Source organism: Rhynchophorus ferrugineus, unplaced genomic scaffold (genome assembly GCF_030347505.1).
Source record: "Rhynchophorus ferrugineus isolate W39M unplaced genomic scaffold, kcgeb_rfMv2 rfM3, whole genome shotgun sequence".
NCBI lineage: Eukaryota > Metazoa > Arthropoda > Insecta > Coleoptera > Curculionidae > Rhynchophorus > Rhynchophorus ferrugineus.
This window is the reverse complement of record NW_027472582.1, coordinates 20,361,501-20,379,449: the sequence shown is the minus strand read 5'-3', so window position 1 is coordinate 20,379,449 and position 17,949 is coordinate 20,361,501.

Here is a 17,949-nt window from a genome sequence, read left to right as displayed (position 1 = left end):
AAACAGTCACTGGTAAAAAGTAGTAAAATCAGTCGAACCAAAAATAGCGACTGAAACAGTCGATAGTAAAAAGTAGTCAATTACTAAACAGTCGATAATCGATTTCAGTCGATAGTTTAAAACACTAATTTTAATTTAATCAGCAAATGAAATTTAATGATTATAACTGAGATTTTGATCGTTATCTAGTTCATGTTACTTATTAATTGTGTTATGTTATAAGCACGATATATTTAGTTTTCTAAGGACTTTGTAAACAACTATGGTGTAATATAATACAAATAAATATATTGTGAAAAATAATATATCGAATATATTATTTTTAGTTGTGGGACCAACTTTTATTTAATATGGAACTAAAACGATGGATCAACATCCAGAATAATAATTTACGACAGATGTCGGGAGATGTGCATTCGGTCATAGAAGGGAGTCGTAAACGGACTTGGAAAACCGCGTCACCGTAAATTTAACTAAATTATAACGGGACATAGAGCATAACGTCTCGGCTCTACATTGTTAGAGAATCAACGGGGTAGCTTACACCCTATCGCACTGGCCAGCGTTCGTAGATTATTTGCACCAACGACACTATTATATATCTTAAGATAACACACACATGTATACGTACGCAAAATTATTCAAAATGTTAGTGATTATTACTACAGAATAAAAACGGACAAACGTCATTTTAGCGCTTTAATTATTTTGATAAATTTTAAATCGCTCTTTAATATATGATATTATTTCGTTTGAAAATGCCGAAAACAATAGATAGTCAGGGTCACAAATTGATAGCGGCTTTAATACAATATTTCGAAAAGGAATGAGATAATGGAGGCCCCCTTTTGACTACAAGTTCGATTAGACAGGTATTTATTGATTATATTAAATAATATAAATCCCTACAATTTTATTGAAAATGTTTTTAGCGGGTTGCTACCGCGCTAAATATTAGTGTGGGTACTGTAAATAACATCGCTTACAAAATGAAGAATAATACCTTAGTTTCACCCAAGAAAACCCGTCTAGATACAAAGTGGGTGACGAGTCTTGACCATCTTGATTTTGGCTCTATTCGAGACCAAATATACGAAATAGAACGAAACGAAACGAAAACAAAAGAACAGTAAATAGACAAACTATTTTATCGATATAAACATAATTTAATAAAATTATTTTAAAGAAAATTGTCTGTCTGGAAAGTATACCTAAAAGAGTTAGGGATATGTAGCATTTTGAGGGATGTAGGACATCCTTTCATACACTCTTACAGGGCATAGGGCTTAAATGGTGTAAAGATAACTCTCGGAGAGGTTCAATGGAACTTTCGAACATTGCCTTTAAAAAAATTCAATTTTTAAAGGCACAAAATAAGACCAAGGAAGATAAACTATTTGAATTTGTGCATCTTGATGAAACTTGCATATTTCAAAATATTTTATGGCACTTTTGACAAGACAGTAACAAAAAAAAGTGTAAAAAGAACAATAATTGATCGAAAAAGGTAAAAGTTGCAACATCATTCGATTAGGTTTTGTTCGTCATTATATTTATTAATTATTAATTGCGGATATATTGCCTGGTCGAGAAGGATATTCCATCAAAAACTGCTCAATATCATACCAAAAAGTCATACACATTGCTTTCACGTCTGTTGTTTGTATCCTCCTAGATACAATGAATGAGTTTAACTTAAATAATATTTTAAAAAGATAAAAGATCAACAATTTATATATATTTATCCCTACAAATTAACTAGTAGATTTTGCTTTGCCAATATTTTTTTTCTTAACCAATTTACCTGTGTTATTTACATTTTCAGTTTCTACAAATTCATGCTAAATATTCAATTTAATAAATTGATCAGGTGGGATGGAGAAATAAACTAATTTACAAATGAAGTTGTTGCTGCAAAACATAGTTGGTATTAATACAACCTGTTTGAGTATGGTTGCATAATTTCTACATCAGTTTAATTGTTAAATTGCTGTAGACTTTACGATAGATTATAACGATGTATATTTATTAGATTATCGGACAAAAGATTCTAAGAAAACCAGATTATTTATTTAGTATTTTTAAACGTTCTGCATGTTATAATAGAATTATTCTGGACTTTAAAGAAACTAATTAACTATTATATAAATTAATTCAAAATTCAGTAGCGATGTAAGTTACAATAAAAACTTAAATAATTGAGTAATAAAAAGCAATTATCTATAGAAATAGCAATATATACATATGCTACTTACTGTATGACGATACATGACTATTTACGTAATCGTAGAGTTATTGAATATGATTTACTTCCATCAGGCCAAACTATCAACAAGGAATTTGTTTTGAAAATTAAGAATAGTTTGGATGCAGATATTTGTTCTAAAATATAATGCGTTAATACATAGTAATGACGCTTCATTAATGAGATTTACCTTAAATCATTCCACAACCACAATACTGATTTTCATCTCTCTGTTATATTTTAAATTCAACATGCCACTTCAGGCAAATAATTGAAGTGGTAAACACTGATTCCATAATGCCTTTAACACCCAATCCAGAATTTCACTAAATTATTTCAGTGTTTGAGAAAGAAACGTTGATATACTTGCCTTACAGGGGGGCAAATAAATTTATAATATTGAATAACGTGTTTGTGTTTTATTTATCAGCTCTGTGTCAATTTATGTCTTTTTATGTAAATCAACTTAAAATTATAACCCAATATATAAATCTTATGTAATAACTGTAATAATATATATATATATATATATATATATATATATATATATATATATATATATATATATATATATATTTAATTTTATTTTATACTAGTTTGTGTTAGGGTTTTCTATACGTAAAGCAGACCAGAGAAATATTAGCTTTAAAATGTTATACAAAGTTAATCTCTTAATTAACAATCTACAGTGACCAAACTTATGTGATGATAAGACACATATTCTAAAAATATATAAGAACTTGACCGTCTAGAATAATATTTATAACTTTTAAGAGGATATTCCAGACTAGAAATTTGAAAAAGTCGAGTATTTTTCTTCATGTGTTCTAAGCTTTGAATCCTTGAAAAGAGAATTTTTCAAAATTTCAATTATTTTCGAAGATACAGCTCTTTTACCTGTGTTATTTACAGTTTCAGTTTCTACAAATTCATGCTAAATACTCAATTTGATAAATTTATCAGGTGGGATGGAGAAATAAACTAATTTACAAATGAAGTTGTTGCTGCAAAACATAGTTGGTATTAATACAACCTGTTTGAGTATGGTTGCATAATTTCTACATCAATTTAATCGTTAAATTGCTGTAGACTTTACGATAGATTATAACGATGTATATTTATTAGATTATCGGACAAAAGATTCTAATAAAACCATATTATTTCTTTTGTATTTTTAAACGTTAAATTATGTTATTATAATAAGTTAAAACTTAAATACTTGAGTAATAAAAAGCAATTCTGTGTAACTCTAACAGAGTAAGATTAAGTTAAAGTTATGTGATGACAAGACACATGTTCTAAAAATATATAAGAACTTGACCGTCTAGAATAATATTTATAACTTTTAAGGGGATGTTCCAGACTAGAAATTTGAAAAAGTCTAGTTTTTTTCTTCATATGTTCTAAGCTTCGAATCCTTGAAGAACATATTGTTAAGAGAATTTTTCAAAATTTCAATTATTTTCGAAGATACAAGAATCTGGACTGCGCCTAACTGTGTCCGAAATTTTAGCAGATATTCTAGTCTAGACATTTTAAAAACTGACGTTTTCTTGAAAGTTGCTATTAAGGGCATATTCTTAAAGTATGTATCTTTGAAAATATGAAAGAAAAATCGAGTTTTTTAAATTTCTAGATTATAATACCATTTCAAATATGTTAATATTCTGTCATTTTGTTAAAAACTATATAAAGTAACTGGAAACTACAAACATTGTAGCGTTTTCGTTTTTCTGGCGTTTCTGAATTCGAACTATCAGATTTGGCTTCACTTCCTGCGGATGCATGGCCTGGTATGAGCGCCTGTTGATTGGTGATACTCACCCGAAGGGAGAGTGGTCCCGCGGAGGAAGGCTCCTAGAAGTTGTCAAACCTTCAGTGGAAGTAAGTTTTTTAATTTTTTTCTGGTATGTGTCTCATTTGTCCATAGAACTTTAAGTTGGACTTTTGTTTCATTAACGGTTAAGTAAGGATATATTTTCGATATAGGATATTACATGGATGAAGGCATATTTTTGTCGAAGTGATTGTAAGCTAGAACTGGTTATATTAAGAGCTGAGTGTCAATTTTCGGTATTAGTTTTGACTGCCAGAGAATAATAATGTCAATGGATTTGAATAATACCGTGAAAATTATTTTTTACTAGAATTAGAGTTTAGTTCAATTAGCATTAAGTATTAGTTTGGTATTATATATAATTTATCTTATTAGTTAGTCTCTATTTAGACCTATTTATTTAGTGTATCCCGTATCGCTTTCGTGGTTTAGGATATTGGAGAGATCCAAGAACTACGTAGAGCAAAACCTCCCGACGGAAACGTCGAATAGAATCGATCAGTGATCTGCAGATTATCCTTAGGTTGGTAAATGTTTTGGTTGTTTTAAGAAAATTAAGTTACAACACCGTTAAAAACATCATGAAAAACTGGCTTACAAATTGAACAAAAGATAATAAAATTTTTCGCATATATATAATACATCCGTGTATGAATATGTGTTATCAAGATTAAAGAATACATTAGCAGAAAAAGGAAAAAAACAAAGGTAAAAATAAACGATGGCTAAACAATATATTGTTTTGTGATTATTTATTTACTCTCCAATGATGTGCAGATTGTCCATGTCCCTAAAAAAGTTTTCCGCAGTTTTCCTGCGGCTACAAAAGAGTGTCACATCTCGCGAGAAGCGAAAATTGCTCGCGAAGGTTTAATGGTCCGTTCCCGAAGAATTTAAACGCTGTCGCGGCTCACGACTCGTTTAAAGTGATAAAGCGGACACCCGGGGGGCCGCTGTTGAGGGTATATTTCCGGGATAAATTGCAGGACGCGGGTGGCGGACTGAAATGTCGCCCTTCTGCCCTTTCGCCGAGGGTTCGGTTTCAGACATCGTTAGGTGGTATCAAAGGTCAAATTGAAATGATAATGGACTCGTAATAAATTCTTTTCAATAAAAATTCATCAAGCAATTCTATTTTAAGATCGAATTACAGCGGGGTGATTTAATTTATTGAAAAATGCTAATAATACTATTAAAATCACATTTGTATAAGGAGGAAATAGATTATTCGCTCTGGAAAGCCACCAAATACCTAAAACCATTGATCATGATGAGGACAATTCATCCAAAAACTATCAAGAAAGGGAATAATAATTACCAACTTGATCAATGCAGCATTTTCACTAAAACATGTACATCTAAGGTATTTGAACTCGTGTTGAGAAGAATAAAACTAAAACAAATCAGAAGGTAGTGCTAGAAAATATGTCGTTGTGGATAAATCAGCTGTATATCAAAAAATAGTTCTAAAAATAATTAACAATCAAAGGAACATTTCGATAAACAAACATCACTCCTATATATTCATGAATAAAGCAGAATATCCATCAGTGGGTTATTGAGTGTTATTTGTTATAAGGACTATTTTTCATGATTTACTATCATTAACATTATGGGATCTAAACATTTGTCACTTGCCTGGATATATCTATTACGTTTATAAAAGATATTACTTCTTCATACTTATGCTAATCTGTGGTATGTACTTTAGCGAGCAATAATGGTGTTATAATATTTTACATTATTAGAGTGACATAATAAGTGATTACATTGAGCAGGTATTGTATTTCCTATTTGTAATGGCACTGAAATCAATTAACTATTTTTAGTGTTTCTTTAGCTAATGAGGATTAGAGGTGAGGATATATTGTACAAATGACCTGAATACGTCAATTGATGATCCCTTATAGAGTAAATTGTTACGTGTAGACCAGGGACACATAATGAATAATCAGTAATTGCATAATGAGATTATCACTTTTTAAATTGAGCCCATTATGCTATAATATATGTTAATATATGTTGTAGAGTGACTGTTGAGACGACTGTAAGAATAAATACAAATTAATGCATCAATATCATTAAAACTAGCGTAGGGAACAATCGACTGAAAATAGTCGAAACAGACTATAGTCGCAAAACAGTCGATATTCAAAAATCTAGCGGCTGAAAATAGTAATTACTATATGTATAATTTCATTTTAAAGGAAGTAGAATTACTTTTGTATTAGAATGTTCTGTGGATCTGTAAAAAGGTATGAAAATTTTCTATGGAATGGAATAATACTCCAAAATATTTTATCGTATTTTAATATGTTAATTGCTATTATTAAATAATATACTATAATAAATATAGACAATACAATAGAACTTAAACAAAACCTAAAATACTAGATACTAGATAAAATTAAACATATACCTAATCATAGAAAAAAAACTAATTCATGACATAAAAACCATAAAAATAGTCAAATGTATTTTACTATTTATCATTCACAATTTTAATCTTTTTGCCCCATTACATTAACAATCTTGAAAAATATTGGTATACAATATATTGTTATTTACAAGCAAACTGGCAAAAAAATCATAACACTATATATATTACATATAAATCTATGTAAGCATAAATTGGGTACATTTTTGTCAAGGTCGCGGCTAGGAGGACAGAGTCAAAAGGTTAAAAATCAGTCGAATGAAACTAGTAGAACCAAAAATAGTAACTAAAGAGTTTAATTTAAATTTATGAAATATATAAAAACAGTGAGTGAGTAGTTATACAGATAACTGTTACTCTAGCAAGTACCTATAGGAAATATCGGGATAAGCATCTCTTGGGGAATATTAATCATCACTTCAAACATTATTAGGAAACATAGGATTTGTGAAAAGTTAAAACCCCAAAGAGATCTAACAGAACTCTTAGACATTGCTTTAAATAAAATAATTTTTGAAAGCATGTAATAAAATTAAATATTTCTTATTTCAATTTGTGTATAGACAAATATATTTCAAAATGGAACATAGGCCACCCTTTGACAGACTCTAATAAAAAGACTGTTTAGAGAAGAAAAGTTGTTGGAAAAAATTAAAAATTAGAATAAAATTTAATGAGGCTTTGTTAATCATAATTTTTTTTAAATAATTTATTGCACATATATTATTCTTCGTACTAGAAATAGGAGCAGTTTTAACCCTTGAAGAGAGTATTTTCCTATAAGCCCAATAGCGACTACATTGGAGAATGACTGAATATATCTACCGACGCCAATTGAACATTTACTGCCGTAGTTCTGTCTCAACCAGCATATCTACCAGACATATCGCCTTATGACTACTTGTTTGGATCGATGCAGAATAGCTTCGTCAGCACAGGATTTCTAAATACTGAAAAAGTACGATAATGAGTTATGTGATGTCAGAAATATAATAAAAAGTTACGGAAAATGATGGAAAATATTTTGATTGGTATTTATTGTACCAATTTGTTGATTGTTTTCTAAAGTGAAAAATGATCAAAATTCATAACAAGTACCTAATAGAAAATGTAGTTGAATAAAGCAATTTGATGATAAATTAATAAATTTTACTGAAAAATTAGGCAGTTTTATTTTACATAGTCCAAAATATTAAAAAGCAAATCCTGCAAAAAATGATGCTTGGTAATGTGTTGTTAAGTCACTCAAAGACTCAAGACACTTGTCAGGATATCTTATTACATCTGACCTATCCACCAGTCCTTATTCTATCTGTGTAGAGCATAATTATTCAAAAAGGCAAGATACCAAAAACATCTCGATGATTATTTTGGACAGATTGCTGTCCGTTCAGCATTGTATAGACACCACTTTCGAAATATAGATTGATTCATAGATCATAGATTCATTGATCATAGTTTACGCCTGAAGGAACCTAAACTGCAATTAATTTCAGGTTAAAAACATTAATATTTTGTCAAAAAAAGTTACAAATGAATTTTAACACCTTTTATTACATCCGTCTGCAGTTGGACAGTGTAAATTCACAACGAAAGGAAAAATCTCTTTTGCAATGCAAAATCAATTACACGTTATGAGGTCTTTCGCTCAATAAATATCATACACCTGTTTATCAAGATTGTATTGTTTCTTAACATGTAGCAATGCACACCTATCTGTTCGAGAGTTATAGCCAGTGCATATACTAAACAAAAATTTAACCGTTTAGTGGTTGATACCAGTCGAGATATTTTTTCGATACATCTGTTACTAATGGCTTTTGCAGCATAACTAAAGAATATCCAAAATGACACAACGGATGTGTCTGGCTTTTCTATGATGCCCGTATTATTCTCCTTTTTTTGCACTGTCTGCCTTTTATACTGGTGGTATGAGCGAGTATGAGGGCAAGTGCATAGTAGGAAATTCATTGCGGATATAAATTGACTTGGCCATTTTTATTGGAGTATTGTTTTTGTCGCAGAAATATGCGTTTTTTGTAATACATAGCAATTGCTTTAATTATAGTGGTACTTTTATCGTAAAGGTGTCTGTTTTATTAATTATATAATGGGTGACATCCGACTTAATTGCATTATTCATAAGATCAATAAATAAGAATATTTAAATATTAGATAGATAGGGAACATTAATGGCAAATATTTCCGAAGTGTAATAACTTATGTTTAACGTAAGGAATTTTTAATATTGGTCTGTTTTAATGTATTTAATAGACATTTTTGTAGTCTTTTGATATTGCATAGTAACAGCTAACTTTGAGAGTTAAATTTGAATTGATAATATTTAGTTTCCGTTGCTTTGAATTTCCTTCAAAAGATTTTGTACTATGTTCAACGTTAAATGTTGAACTAAAACGCATTTTTTAAAGAATTTAGTAGCAGCACATTGTGTGTTTTTCTATTTTGTGTGTTTATGATGGTAATGTTCCAATTGATAAATTACGTAAGCGGTGGTTTCAATCTCTCAGAGATTAGGTAACATTACTTGAGAGAATTCCGAGTCGAAGGCAAGAAGAGCTGGTATAGTTCATTATAGAAATTATTGGTTTGTGTTATGCAAAAAAACTGTTTCTAAAAGACTGAAATTCATGGGAGTGATTTTTTACAAACAAGGCAATTGGAACCTATTTGAACTGAAACAGATATATTCAGGGTCATATCACTATCACATTTCATCTTATTCCCTAGATGATGCTTGTGTTATTTTTCTTCCAAAAATTCTTTTAAGGAAAACGATTTTTATAAAACCAAGAGTATATATGTTAGTAAAAACACTAAGTATTTCGGAATGAATCTTGATGCAAAACTTCTGGAAAAGAACTAGAATTTAAATATAGGAAAATGTACTGGCTAATTGGATGAAAACCACAATTTTCAGTATATAATAGCAGGTAAATACAAGCAGGTATTAAAACCTATATGGACATACAGAATTAAATTATACCAATGTTCCGCGAAAAGTAATATAAATACAATACAAATTTTTCAGAACAAAGTCTTGAGAAGTATTATAGGTGCACTCAGATACTACAGTACATCTGACAGGTATATGAGGTAGATTTTAAAAATCACCATCAATTTTATTAACGAAGCATAAATCGAGTTCATATAACAAGTCATTTGAATAGCCCCCGGCCTACAATAGTAAAACATTTTTTGGCGAAATTAGTTTTAGTTAATCAACATAATTCCCTTCAAGGGTGATACACTGATTATAGCGACCCTTCGACTTTTCGATACCATTTTTGCACTACGATTTGTCCTTTGCTTCAAAATAGAACTCAGTTTCGGCGGTCACCTCTTCATTCAACTAAAATTCCTTCCCAGCGATCATTCTTTTGAGATCTGAGAACAGGAAATAGTCGCCGGTGGCCAGATCTGGAGAATACGGTGGATGAGGAAGCAATTCGAAGCCCAATTCATGGATTTTTGCCATCATTTTCACTGACTTGTGAGACAGTGCATTGTCTTTTTTTTTATTCAAATGCGGCCGTTTCTCGGAAATTTCGTCCTTCAAACGGCCCAATAATGCTATGTAATAGTCGCTGTTGATGATCCTTCCTTTTTCAAGAGAGTCAATGAACAGACGCCATAGCTTTGCCAACCGACTGTTGCGTTTCCCATGCTTTGGAGCGGGTTCATCATTTTCGGTTCTCATCTCACCACGTCTAAACTTAACGTAACATCAAGCCAAATGCTTGCTTCAACTGTATTTTTTCCCTTCAAAAAGCAATACTTTATCAACACGCGAAATTCCTTTTTATCCATTTATTTCACAATAACAAAAGTTGCTTCACCCAAAATGTTATAATTCACAAACTAATGATCCGACAATACTCAAAATTACACACGAATCTTTTGAGGATTAGGGCTAACTAAAAAGCATATGAATTTAATTTTAGTAGCGCCATCTATGTGTCAGGCCGGAACTTTTCAATTAACCTCTTAAATTACTTTATAATATAGAAAGATGTATTGCCTAGTTGTAATAAAATTATAATTATCATAACATAATAATTTGCCCAATATACAAATGAGTATTTAAACCTATATGAATATACTGAATTCAATTATGAATATGCTATAAGATATTATAGCATATTCTAGATACAAAAATAAGTTTTCCAGAACAAAGTCCTGAAAAGTGTTACTACAGGAATGATTAGTAACATCGAGACCTTGATATTCCGATTGTCACTCAGGAAATCAAAAGACTCGTCAATATCGAACTGCTGCAACTCTTCGATAACACCACAATAGGGCAAAAATTCAAAAGAATCAAAACATTTAATCTTGTGCAGTGTAGTGTAGTGAGGTGCGTTTAATAGAAAAAACAGCAATGTTAATACATAAATATTATTAGAGATAGGGCCTGTAGGTCCTCCTGGATATATACCTAGATTTAAGTTGTTGTAATTATAAATTAAAGTAATAATTTAAACAACTCTATTTCTTGATAATTACTTGGGGATGAGACTTTTATATTTATAACTTATGAATTAATTTAAACTAACGGACACGTAGGTTCTGAAGACGTGGTCAAAACTTGATTTGATTGAAAAAGCCTCATATTTCTTTTCAATTACAGGTTAAAACATTTTTGTAAAATTCTTATATTTCATTTTTGTAAAATCTTGTACTTGGATAAATTAATCAGCAACACAAATTGAATGCATTGAATGCAGTACTATTAGTATATATAGCCAAGTATTTAATAAATCATTTTATTTTTTAAAATTAAGTTGAATTAAGCTTTACGACTTTTTTAACTTATGAGGATTGATTCGTTACAATTCCTCGAAATGTGCCATACGAATTTTGCGTTACGGTGAAAACACTGAGAACTAATTATATCACTTCAGGAATACCCAATTTCTCAAGTACAATAAGCAAAATACCATGACATCTATCTCTATATTCGATTAAATTAATAGCATGTCAGATAAAATGCTGATCGGACCAGTATCCCTAAAAATTAATAAACTCTACTGGCTAGTTGTAATATACTCCCAACTTGACATAGAATCAAAGATATTTGTTTATCAATTAATTTTAAATTAAAATTAGGCCACAGGTATCATTCCAATATAATTTGGCAAACGTACTATGACTAAACGCTTAGGTGGACGTGGCCAAAACTGAAACTGATATTTTTCTTGCAATAAAGACATTCGTTTTTATTGATTGTTTTTATTAATGTAATCTTGTTAAGAACATTTTTGTAATATTTATATATTTCATATTGTATGTTCTTATACTATCAGAATATACTTGTAAAAATTAATCATCAATAATCTAAGTATAGTCTACGCCCGGTATCAAATATTATGTTGTGTTTTATAAAGTTGAATTCAGTTTTAAGAGTTATTACTAGCTCATGAAAAATAATTTTATCACTTTAAGGATGTCCAGTTTCTAAAATAGAATCAGCGAAATACCTTGACATCTATCTCGATAGTAGACAAAGCTGAGCAAAAAAGTATCTCTAAAAATTAAACAACTGCAGAGACTAGTAATATATTTCGAATAATATACTATTTTGATTCATCAGTTAATTTTAAAGACTATTTGTACTTATGGGGTACACTATTTTTTGATTATCAATGCTTATCGCTACGTAACCAATAAAAACTGTAGGAAGAACTCAAAACGAAATAAATCCATGAAGTTATCAGACTTCACAGTTAGTTATGATATAAGATTATTAAGATTATTACAATTACGATTGCTAAATAACATGTCAGTTGAAAAGTCCCCGATCTGACACATCTATATGTTTTTTAGTTAGCCCTAACCCTCAAGAGATGCGTGTATACGTTTAACAGCTGTCGGATCATTAATTTGTGAATTATAGTATTTTTGGTGAAGCAACTTTAGTTACTGTAAAAAAATTGGATAAAAAAGAATTGCGTGTTGATAAAATATTGTTTTTGAAAAGGAAAAAATACAGTTGGAGCAAAAATTTGGCTTGATGCCCCAAAAAAATCAACCATCGAGGATTGGTATGCCAAGTTTCGACGTGGTGAAATGAGCACCGAAGACGGTGAACTCACTGGACGACCAAAAGAGGTTGTTACCAATGAAATCATTTAAAAAATCCACAAAATGGTTTTGAATGACCGTAAATTGAAATTGAATGAAATAGCAGACACTCTAAAGATATCAACTGAACGTGTACATCGTATCATTCACGAATATTTGGATATGAGAAAGTTCTGAGCTAAGTAGGTGCCGTGCGAGCTCACTTTTGATTAAAAATAACGAGTTGACTATCTTGAAAAAGGAAGGATCATCAACAGCGACTAGTACATAGCGTTATTGGACCGTTTGACTGAATTTGAAGAAAAAGAAAGTGCTGCTTCACCAAAACAATGCACCGTGTCACAAGTCAGTGATAACGATGATAAAAATCCATCCATCCACCGTATTCTCCAGATCTGGCCCCAGCGACTATTTCCTGTTATTTTAACTAATTTTGCCAAAAAATATGTTTTACTATGGTAGGCCGTGGATTTTTCAATTGACCTGTTGCTATCCCTGGACTACGCACAGGAAAATAGCAGATTAAATCAAATCAAACCACACCAAGTTGTTTTTCTTCACGAATTGAATTTTACAAAATTCTACAACAAATATTAAACTCGACTATTCGTGTTTGAAACCATCAACACGTTAATATCATCAGAATTTACTTTAGACTATCAATCGATTCAAGAACATCAATCTAGAAGAACTACATACAAATATCGTAATTAAATAATTTAAAATATTAGTTTCTATAATATTTTATAAATGAAGGTAATTTTATGAACATCTTACTTCTACCATTAAATATTACCCCGAATTAAAAGAAATGACCATATAATAATTCTCCGGTTTTGCAGCATCCATATTTTATAAAAAAACTTTTTATATTGTATGTTACCAGTCCAGTAATGATGGGTATCACGAAACGTAATCTGGATTTTCCACATATGGGAGCAATTATATATTTAAAGTTTAAAATACGTGAAGGGTTCGACCTAAAATGGTTGTCTTAGTAGTATGTTCCGTGTAATTTATGGCACATGTCCACTGGTAATTGTGTACGGGGTATACTTTTTATGGCTCCTAAAGGCTCCTCGTTAAGGATTAATAGGTGTAAAAGTTTTTAATAAATCAAATCGTTCTTAGAAGAATGAATATAACAACCATTGGTATTGGAATATATAAAGATAGATAGCAAGCTGTTAATTCATTCTAAGATATATTTTTTTAAAGAACTAGCGACATGTGAATCCTATATTAAAACTTTATTCTACTAAAAACCAAGCATCTCTTGAAGTTTTCCAAGGGACTGTCCATTTCGATGTATCTTCATAAACTGGAGGTATGTCTGGCAAATAATGAGAGTTGGGCAAATTGTGCTCATGTTGTTATGTTATAAAAATTACTCTTTGAAGGGAAAAATACAGTCGAAGCAAAAACTTGGCTTAATGCCGGGATTCCGGACACTGCTCCAGGAAAATCAACCATCAAGGATTGGTATGCTAAGTTTAGACGTGGTGAAATGAGCACCGAAGACGGTAAACGCAGTGGACGCCCAAAAGAGACTATTACCGACGAAAACATTTTAAAAAATGATGTTGAATGACCGTAAATTGAAGTTAAATGAAATAGCAGACACTCAAAAGATATCAACTAAACTTGTACATCATATCATTCACGAATATTGGGGTATAACAAAGCTCTGTGCAAAGTGGATGCCGCGCGGGTTCACTTTTGTCCAAAAAACAACGACGAGTTGATAATTCGGAGCAGTGTTTGAAGATGATCAAGCGTAATAAACCCGAGTTTTTGCGTTGATCTGTGGCAATGGATGAAATATGGCTCCATTCTTTACTACTTACTAAGTCCAATCGACAGTCATACGAGTGGACTGCACACGATGAACCCACTCCTAAGCGTGAGAAAATGCAACAGAGAACTGACAAGGTTATGGCGTCTGAAAGTTACCTTGAAAAAGGAAGGACCATCAACAGCGACTATTAGATAGCGTTATTGGACCGTTTGAACGGCGAAATCGACGAAAAACGGCCGCCTTTGAAGAAAAAGAAAGTGCTGCTTCACCAAGATAATGCACCCTGTCACAAGTCAGTGAAAACAATGGCAAAAATCCATGAATTGGGCTTCGAATTGCTTCCTCATCCATCGTATTCTCCAGATCTGGCCCCAGCGGCTATTTCTTGTTCTCAGATCTCAAAAGAATGCTCGCTGGGAATACATTTTCGTCGAATGTAGAGGTGATCGCCGAAACTGAGGCCTATTTTGATGCAAAGTACAAATCGTACTGCAAAAATGGTATCGAAGAGTTGGAGGGTCGCTATAGTCAGTGTATCACCCTTGAAGAGAGTTATGTTGCATAAAAAACTAATTTTGGCAAAAAAATATGTTTTACTATAGTAAGCCGGGGACTTGTCTTGACTAACAAGCCGGGGACTTGTCTTGACTAACAGGATGTTAATGAATTAAACTTGATTTTTCTATTAAATAACAATAATAAAAATAAACATATAAATACATCTAACTACACTACACTACACAAAATGAAATGGTTTGATTCTTTTGAGTCTCTATCGTGTTCGATCTTTATGGCTCGTGCAATGCTCTTGATTCCCTGAGTGACAGTCGGTATCTGAAGGTCTTGGTCTAAGTAATCAGTCCCGAGGTATTTCGGTATTCCTACAATAATTCTCAAGACTTTGTTCAATGAAAATTGTTACACTTAAATGCAAGTGAAGAAGATTTTCTGAATATTTGCTTTACTCATATTTGCCTCTATACTTTTAGATCTTGGATAGTATTAAATAATTATATTCAAAAATATTATTAGAAACGAAGTAATTTGAATATGTGGCAATTAGTGCACTGTTGAAGATGAAACACAAAGGTTACGTACTCATAGACATGTTCCTGTTAACCATCTTTAAGTAATTAACTTATTATAAAAACGTTGAAAGTTTAGTTTGAGTTCGATTGAATATATTAAAACCGAATTGAAAAGTAGTTTTAAAAAGTTTTCAAACAGCGAATTCAAAAACTGTTTCGAATAATGTTGTCATAGATATATTGAATCCGAGGAAGGTTATTTTGAACGAGAACTAACTCAAATAATTTTGGGAAAAGTTCATCCCTTGTTTTTTATTTATTTTATAATAAACTTTTTAAATCATATTTTTGAATATAGTTCTTTGGTAGTTATGTAGTTTATTAATAATTTCCAATGTATAGTTAATTAAGTAGAAGTACTCTAGTAACTATTAAGTACAGTAACTATGTTGGTCCAAAAAACATATGATCAAATTTGGATATTGTGGATGAAAGTTATTAATTGTTGTGACCTCTACATGATTTTCATCTCAAAATCCGCCTCTTTTTTTACGCGCTACTATTTATTTTTTAATGAACACATTTAAATGCCCTTGAAATCTTTATTGCTACAGTAGGTATAAGATAACGTGAATCAATCAATCCCTTACAGAAGCAATAAGTTCATTGTCGTTTTTTTTTTTGGTACGACGTACAGTGTGACGTGGTATACGGTAGGGGTGCAGAAAAAATATTGATATATCGATTTTTGAAAAAAATATCGATAATTTTGGTCGATAATTTTTTGCCCAATAAATCGATATTTTTTTAGTCGATATTTTTTCAGAATAAATTTAATATTATTTTTAACAATCAGGTCTGGGCAATTTTGGTACTTTAAACGAATTGGTTTTTTAAAGGTTTATCTAAAATATTACTACTTTTTAAGAAATTTAGAAATAATGTATATTTTTTAGGCCAGTCTTTCGCTATGTTTGTTTTTATATGTTGATATATTTTGTTATATGTCTGTCTAAAGTTGTAAATTTGTTTTACAGTCAGACAATATTATCCTTGTCATTTTATTCTATTTAAAAAAAGATAGAATGCTGTTAGAGAAGTTCGAACATGTAACGGAATGAGCCTGCAAAAGTTGTCCGTTTGCCAAACTTCTAAAAATTCTTCAAAATATTATAATTACGGGTTATAAAACGGTATACTTTGTTTTAACGCTTTGTTTTAATAAATCTGCTATCGCCGCGGTTTTTATTGAAAATATTTTTTGCAGCTGCAGCTGCACTTTATATTAGTACGGACACGGTCACTAAAATATCTCAAAAAATAAAAAACAATATAACCTTAAATTCGCCGAAAAGAAACCGTATTTTTGCGAAACATGTGACGAATCAAGATCAATCTGGGTCAAAGGTGTTTTAGAGATCAAATATACGAAATATTTAAAACAGTAAGTAGTTTTTTCAATCGAAGCATATTTTAATACAATTATTTCAGAGAAAATTGTTAGTCTGGAAACTATCCAAAAGATCCAAAAGATATACAGCTATTTGAGAGATATAGAACATACGTTCATACATTGTAGGATAATTCGAAAATCCTAACAAGTTCACCAACAAAGTCTGCAATTTTGGAATGGCTTAAAATACATAAAATAAGTTTCGAGGAAATCATGTTAAAGAATGAACTATTTCAAGTTATTACTCGGTAATATAATACAATTATATATTGTTATATATTATGATAATAAATGAAATATTTAATTGCATTTTATGTAATTTACTTTTTTAGAAATAAGCTTGAAAAAAAATTCATAGTACATCAGATTACTGAATGTTATGGCTACAGAGTATTACAGCTTCCTCCATATCACCGCATTTTTAATCCAATTGAGTTGATATGGGGTATTGCAAAGAATTATAAAAATAGATATTCAGGTCGAGGAGGATATTCAAACCAGAACTGTTTCGATCTATGGAAAGAGGCATTATTGAAAAGAGCACCTTCGGTTTGTGTGAGCTCGATCAGACACATCGAAGAAGAAATTGACAATGGTAGAATCATGAACAAGTTTTTGACAGAATGGAAATAAACAGCTTAATTATTCACTTGATTAGTATTTCTGAAAGTGACACTGATTGAATAAAATCTTATGAAAGTTGATTTATGATTCCATACTGACGATTATCAAGACAGGGTGATGAAAAAGCAAACCACTAAAGTTCAGTATACAATTAATATACTTTAGTTGTAGGGAATTATATTATAGAGTGCATGTGTGTTATTGTTCAGAATATACCTGAACGTTTGGTTAACATGTATGACGAGAGATATAACACTAACTGAAAGATGTATACAGATAGTAGCAGGACAAACAAAAGGGAAATATAGTAATATCATAATGACTTTACAAGGATACATTCGAAAGAAACAAGAACTAAGCGTAAAACATAAATATGCTCTCTAATGAAAGTCAAATACATTGCTCAGATATACAATTGTTAATTA